The sequence below is a fragment of the Centruroides vittatus genome, unplaced genomic scaffold (assembly GCF_030686945.1).
Source record: "Centruroides vittatus isolate TY-2023 unplaced genomic scaffold, ASM3068694v2 scaffold_450, whole genome shotgun sequence".
Classification (NCBI taxonomy): Eukaryota; Metazoa; Arthropoda; class Arachnida; order Scorpiones; family Buthidae; genus Centruroides; species Centruroides vittatus.
The window spans coordinates 2,927,502-2,933,793 of NW_027122709.1; positions in this window are offsets into that span (position 1 = coordinate 2,927,502).

Consider the following 6,292-nt stretch of genomic DNA (forward strand, 5'->3'; position numbering starts at 1 on the left):
TCACAAATTCTTATCTGTGGAACGTTACGTTTAAGAATACTTCGTTTGTTACGTTACGCGATGTTTCGCTAATTAAATTTCTACAAAAATAATCGATATAAAATAAAAAAATAACTTTTAATTTCTAACGAGCTATTCATATCAAAATGGCGGCGGCAATTAAAAATATTACAAATTCTTATCTGTCGAACTTCTTATCTGGTTAAGAATATTTCGTTTCTTACGTTACGCTAGAAAAATTTTTACAAGTAACATGAAAATAGCGAAAAAATAACTATTATTTGCTAAAACTTTCAATTTTAAAAGTGCGGCGGCCAATGGAATTATAACAAATTCTTATATCTGGAACGTTTCGATAAATAATATTTCTATTTTTATATAACTAATTTTATTTTTATCAAAATATATGTACAGTATATTGTGTAATCTGCCAAAATATTACTTACATTTATATCCGAAGAAATTATTCTCAAGAAATGAAGGAAAAAATCGCAAAAGTTTCTTTCTCATTCAAAAATCGCCGACTTACAACAAAGAAAGTGAAACAATGGACAAATGTATTGTTGCCGATATTGTTGCGTTTAGCGGACGATCAAGCCTATTTGGTAAAAATACTTGATTATTTCTAATTCAATGCATATCGAAATACCGGATAAAAGTAATTTTTTGTTTTTAGAGAACTATCTATTTCAAGATGGCAACGGCCATTAAAAATATAAATACTAATTTGTCAAACGTTACGATTACAATTATTTGTTTTCTTACGTTACGCTATTAAATTTCTACAAAAATTATGAAAATAGCGAAAAAAATAACTTTTAGTTGCTAGCGAACTTTTAATTTAAAGATTGTGGTGGCCAGTGGAAATAGCACAAATTCAAATCTGTCGTGCATTTCGATTAAAAATATTATTTTTCTTACCTTACGCAATGTTTTGCCAATTAAAATTCTACAAGAAATATCGAAATAGCGAAAAGAATGACTTTTAATTCTTAGCGAAACTTCTATTTCGAGATGGCAGCGGCCATTAACGATATTTACTCTTGTTTGGTTTTCTTCGGTCGGAAGTGGTTTCTCTATTATCATTACATCCATCTCATTTTCTTGATGACCAAACATTTAAGTATTTCTTGTATAACCAACTCTGTGGATTCGGAGTTTTTCATTTGGATGACACCTGCAAATTTTTTCAGGACTATTCTCTCACACCTTTCCCATTCTAATTTTGATTTATCGATGTAACACTTCTTAGTTTGGAAATTTCAGTTCTCCAAGTATTTTCAAAGTATTTTCGCGGCCTCTGTTACTTTTCTTTATTTCTGCTATGAGCTTGAAAAGATTTTCGACGTAATAAAAAAAGGGAGGAGGACATCTGTGTTTTCGGATAGTTTCTTCCTTCTCATTCTTTTTGCTTTCTGGGTGAAATACTTTTTGGCACACAGGATTTTCTGTCTCCATTTATTATCACATTATCTGTCTTTTAATATACACCTGAATAAACAACAAACAAAATTTTTATTCCCGAAAACAAAGAAACTTCAAACAATTATCAGAATATTGTCGAAAATAATTGTTACGTTTTAACCGAAGTATGCCTTTTCTGCTCAATTGTATGACGTCAATTAAAAAAAGTATTGTAATTAAAAACATCTTTGCTCTGTTGTTGTTTATTCTTGACATGCTAAATGATGGATCAACCATTAAACCAAGATGCTTAGATTTCAGATACGCGACAATATTTCGACAAAATGGTCGATTGGGTACTATTCTGTGCAATATCAAATGATCGAGTCATTGTATCGAATCTTATTTGGCAGTGAGCCTAAAATTGGTTCACAAAGTTCCGATATTCCTGATGGAGTTCTTTCGTTTGATGAAACCGAGGACGAGCTAGAGAACCTTGCTAACAGTGATCAAAAAGTTATAAAGGAGGTAGAAAACATTTAATATGATATTTCACATCGAATATCATACAGTTCAGTTCTGATAATTTTATTAGTGAAAATACCTTTTCTAACACAATAAACCACAGAAAATAAAAATTTATCATCTTATCTTACCTGACCAGTGTGTCAAAATGAATTCAGCGGAGTTCGCCGGTTTGAGACACGCTTTAAACATGTTTATGCTATTTGCGGATTGTATGAAGGCGATGAAAGTTCTGGGCCAAAAATGTTCTGTTTTATATACAAAAGCGAACATATTATACAAACTGAAAAAGGAGAAGCGCATAAAAGAATTAAACGTGCTGCAGAGAAGATGGTTGACGACACCGCTCAGAAACTTCTCCTATTAGATATTGGAAAAAAGTATATTTTTTTAACGTACCAAAAATAAATTGTGGTCCTTTATATACCAAACATATTATGGAAAAATTAGTTAATTTCAGAAACGGAGTTTACAAGGTAAGGACTAAATCCGGAATAATTAAAATTTGGTTCTGTCGTTACAAATTACAAGAGTCGAATGATCATAATGACGAAATACCAGAAAGTTCTGCGAGAAGCTGTGACTAACCAATCATTATTTGGTGGTCAAGGATTTTAAAAGTGCTCATGAAAATTTGCGAAAAATTAATGCTACACTAATAGATGCGGATAAGGCTAAAGATGGACTGGACTGGGACAAAATCCACAAGTCGACATCAGAGAAAATGATTGACTAGAGGTTCAACTTGCCAGGTACACTTAGTGGGGATTTGGTGGAAGTGCCTTGTCCGAATTATCAAATGTTCCGTTGCATTGAGTTCTAGGTCAAGCAAAAATGTAGACTATGAGGAATTGACTACTATGTGACTGTAAAAGTATGGTTAATTCACAACCAGTGGCCTACCAGAGTATATATAGCATTAATCCCAGCCATGTTCTCGACAGAAATAAAGATTCAAAAAGTTCAGGATTTGGACCAAATTGAGAAGACTGGCTTTGGGAGAACATTAAGAGAGGATCTGCGACAGCAATTCTGACAAGTATACCTAGCTCATCTGATCATATGTAACGACAAGAAAGACAATAGGAAGGTTGTCATCAGTGACGTAGTTCTTATTGAGGGTGAGAGCAAGAGGATCGACTAGCCTCTAGTGAGGGTTCTAGAAGTCCACTTTGGACAGGATGGGATCACTAGAGTAGCCAGGATAAAGACTGTTACTGGCATAGTGTTACCCCCACTTCAGCGTTTGCATCCTTTGGAGACATGTGGAGGAGGTCAGCGTTCCGCGTGTAGCGGTGTCATCCTGTTTGTCAGGGTCCAGCAATATGATCTTGTAGTGATGTGATGAGTGGAAGACCGAGTACCGATTACAACAGAGGCCCTACATGTCGGGTTGTAATTCATAGTGGGTATGTTCTGAAGAAATGATGTCTTTCTTAATGTAGATCTTATTTTGTATCACGTTCTTGCGACTATCTTCTACTCATGGTATTCATAGATCAAAGGTGGAAAGATGTTCGGACTGAACAGAACAGCCCTAGAGGAAAAAAAGAGCAGCAGGAAAATGAATTGAGTCCAGTCCAAGTAAGTGGGCTGTATATCTTAAAAAATTTTTGAAATAAGATAAGATAAAATAAACCTAACGCCTTGTGCTTTGCTGTATATAATCTTCATTTGCGAACCTAGTAACTTGGTCTTACAACAGTAACAATACCACAACAGATTTTAGTCAGGTGCATGTCATTGTTTAGTCACGTGTTCTTAATAATTCAATTGTTTTATTATTTACTACAGTGGAACCTGGTTAACTTGAATCTGTCGGGAAAAAATTCGGATTTCGAGTTAAAAAGTTTGGAGTTACAGAGTTTCGGCTAAAAATCAAGAAATGCTTTCTCGAATGGTTGATCCGTTCATTCCTAAATGTTTAGTAAAGATTTCTTTAAATTGCGATATTTGGCGAGAGAAGAAAATAAGTTCGAGATAACCAGGTTCCACTATATTTATAAAATAGAAGTAACATAATATGAAAGGTCAAATTTTAACTATGTGCACCGTCATGGCAGGGGTCGCGACTGTTCGTGCTCCCGAGGGACTGCTGCAGGAGGGGAGCCGCCGGCAGGCCGCCGAGTGTATAACCTCGCTAGTTATTGATTCAAGGTAGTTCTTGAACACACGTATCAGTAACTAGTGACGTTATACACTCGGTGGCTTCCCTCTGGGAGGAGTCAGTCGGGAGCACGAACAGTTGCGATCGCGGCCATGACAGTTAACGTAGGTGAAATTTAACCACAAACTTTTATGGTCATTCGAGAAACGTTTGGGCTTTCTCGAATTATTCTATAAAATATGATGGAACATTTTCGTGGAAAAGTGAAATGGGATGAGTGACTGAGCCGAGTTGGACTTAATTGTATTTTGGCCAACTTTTCGGCAACATTGCTTAAGTTTCGGGGGCTCGGGATTAAAGTGTTGCATAAAAATTCGATTGCTTAGACATGCATAAGATATATCTCGAGAATCGTTAAAGCTATTCAAAATGTCAGAAATGACGTAATTGGTTTCGACTTGTAGCGCTGTTTTGAGACTGGTCTCATCAACATGAACCAGGGGTTTGGCCAGCACTCGCTGTTCACATCTTACAATGACAATTTTTGCTTCAATTAAATTTTAACGATGCCATAAAAATGAGCTTATCTCAACCAAAAAAATTAAATATTGTAAAAATAAAAAAGCGTATTCGGAAAACATTTTTGAAAAGGATAATTTTATGGATATTTTTCAGTATGTTATGGCACTGCATATTCTAACGTGCAACTGGACACAAAACGTGTAATGGGAATTTCAAATTGTGATATAGTTCGGCCGAATATCACAGCCGATGATAAAATCAAAAATTTATTAAATTTTTAATAAGGTGTAAGTCAACATCCGCGTAACGTAAAAACTTTCGGGTTGGAAAATCAGTAGAACATGAAAAAAAATCAGCAACGAGTTGAGTAACTTTTCCGGCTGTTATAAGATTTTATTTAATTAAAAAATAACTTTTATATTATTGTAAGTAAGCCGCTTTTTGTCGAAAACTTCTGAAATTTGCAAGGAGGTTTGTGTATTAGGGGATTGATGCTATTAAATTTTGGTAATTAAAGGTCGACGGGGTGGGTTTTCTTTTAACTTTCCTTCCTGTGGGCACTAAGAGGACCTCTTTTAGCAAGCCTATTATGGATTCGGCCAGGCCCACCGGGTGGTGCCGACATATACGGTCGTACCACTCCCCGAAAAATTGATTCCTGGGGATTTTTCGACCCGTAAGAGGAGGTAGGATTTTTTTAAAGTCTTTCCGCCCTGTGGGCACTAAGAGGGCCTCTTTTAGAAGGCCCATTATGGGTTCGGCCAGGCCCACAATGGGGCGACCGGGTGGTGAGGGACGGGGCCCGACATATCCGAACGGACTACCCCCCGAAAAATTCCTGGGGATTATTCGACCCGTTCGGATTCGATCCCGGGTCCCCCAGAGAGGTAAGCTGCCACCTTGACCGCTCGGCCATCCGGCCGTCAAAAGAGGAGGTAGGATTTTTTTTTTTTTTTTTTTTTTTTTAACTCTTTCCGCCCTGTGGGCACTAAGAGGGCCTCTTTTAGTAGGCCTATTATGGGTTCGGCCAGGCCCACAATGGGGCGACCGGGTGGTGAGGGACGGGGCCCGACATATCCGAACGGACCACCCCCCGAAAAATTCCTGGGGATTATTCGACCCGTTCGGATTCGATCCCGGGTCCCCCAGAGCGGTAGGCTGCCACCTTGACCGCTCGGCCATCCGGCCGTCAAGGAGGTAGGATGATGAAGGTGGTCTCAAGTAGGGTCAGACTTGACAATTTTACTCGTTATTACCATTTACAATTTTTTTTTTTTTATAAAACCCATCCTTATCCTTAAAATTAAACTTTTTGCCATTTTATAATAGTTAAAAAATATAAAAGTTTTTAAATAAAAATATCACAACAGATAGCGCCACCAAACGTTGCCGGGAAACTTAAGCAACTCATTGCTAGACTTTTTCTTCTTGTATACGTAAGTAAACTTATGCATATTTTCAATTTAATGATTAAAATTTCTTATTTAAGAAAGGAATCAAATTTTATTAGTCAAAAGGTACGTTATATAACTTAAGCATTAGTGTGAACATGAATATGAATACTTTATTTATCACTAATTGAGAGTTGAGAAACTCTCTGCAAAATAAATATGGTGGATTTATGAAATGGGAAGGGTATGTGGACCAGATGATCTACACATTGTGAATGATTGTGGAGAAATATTTGAATGTGAGTAAAGTGTATTGGCGGTGGCGTCATTCCTCTGGTATAAA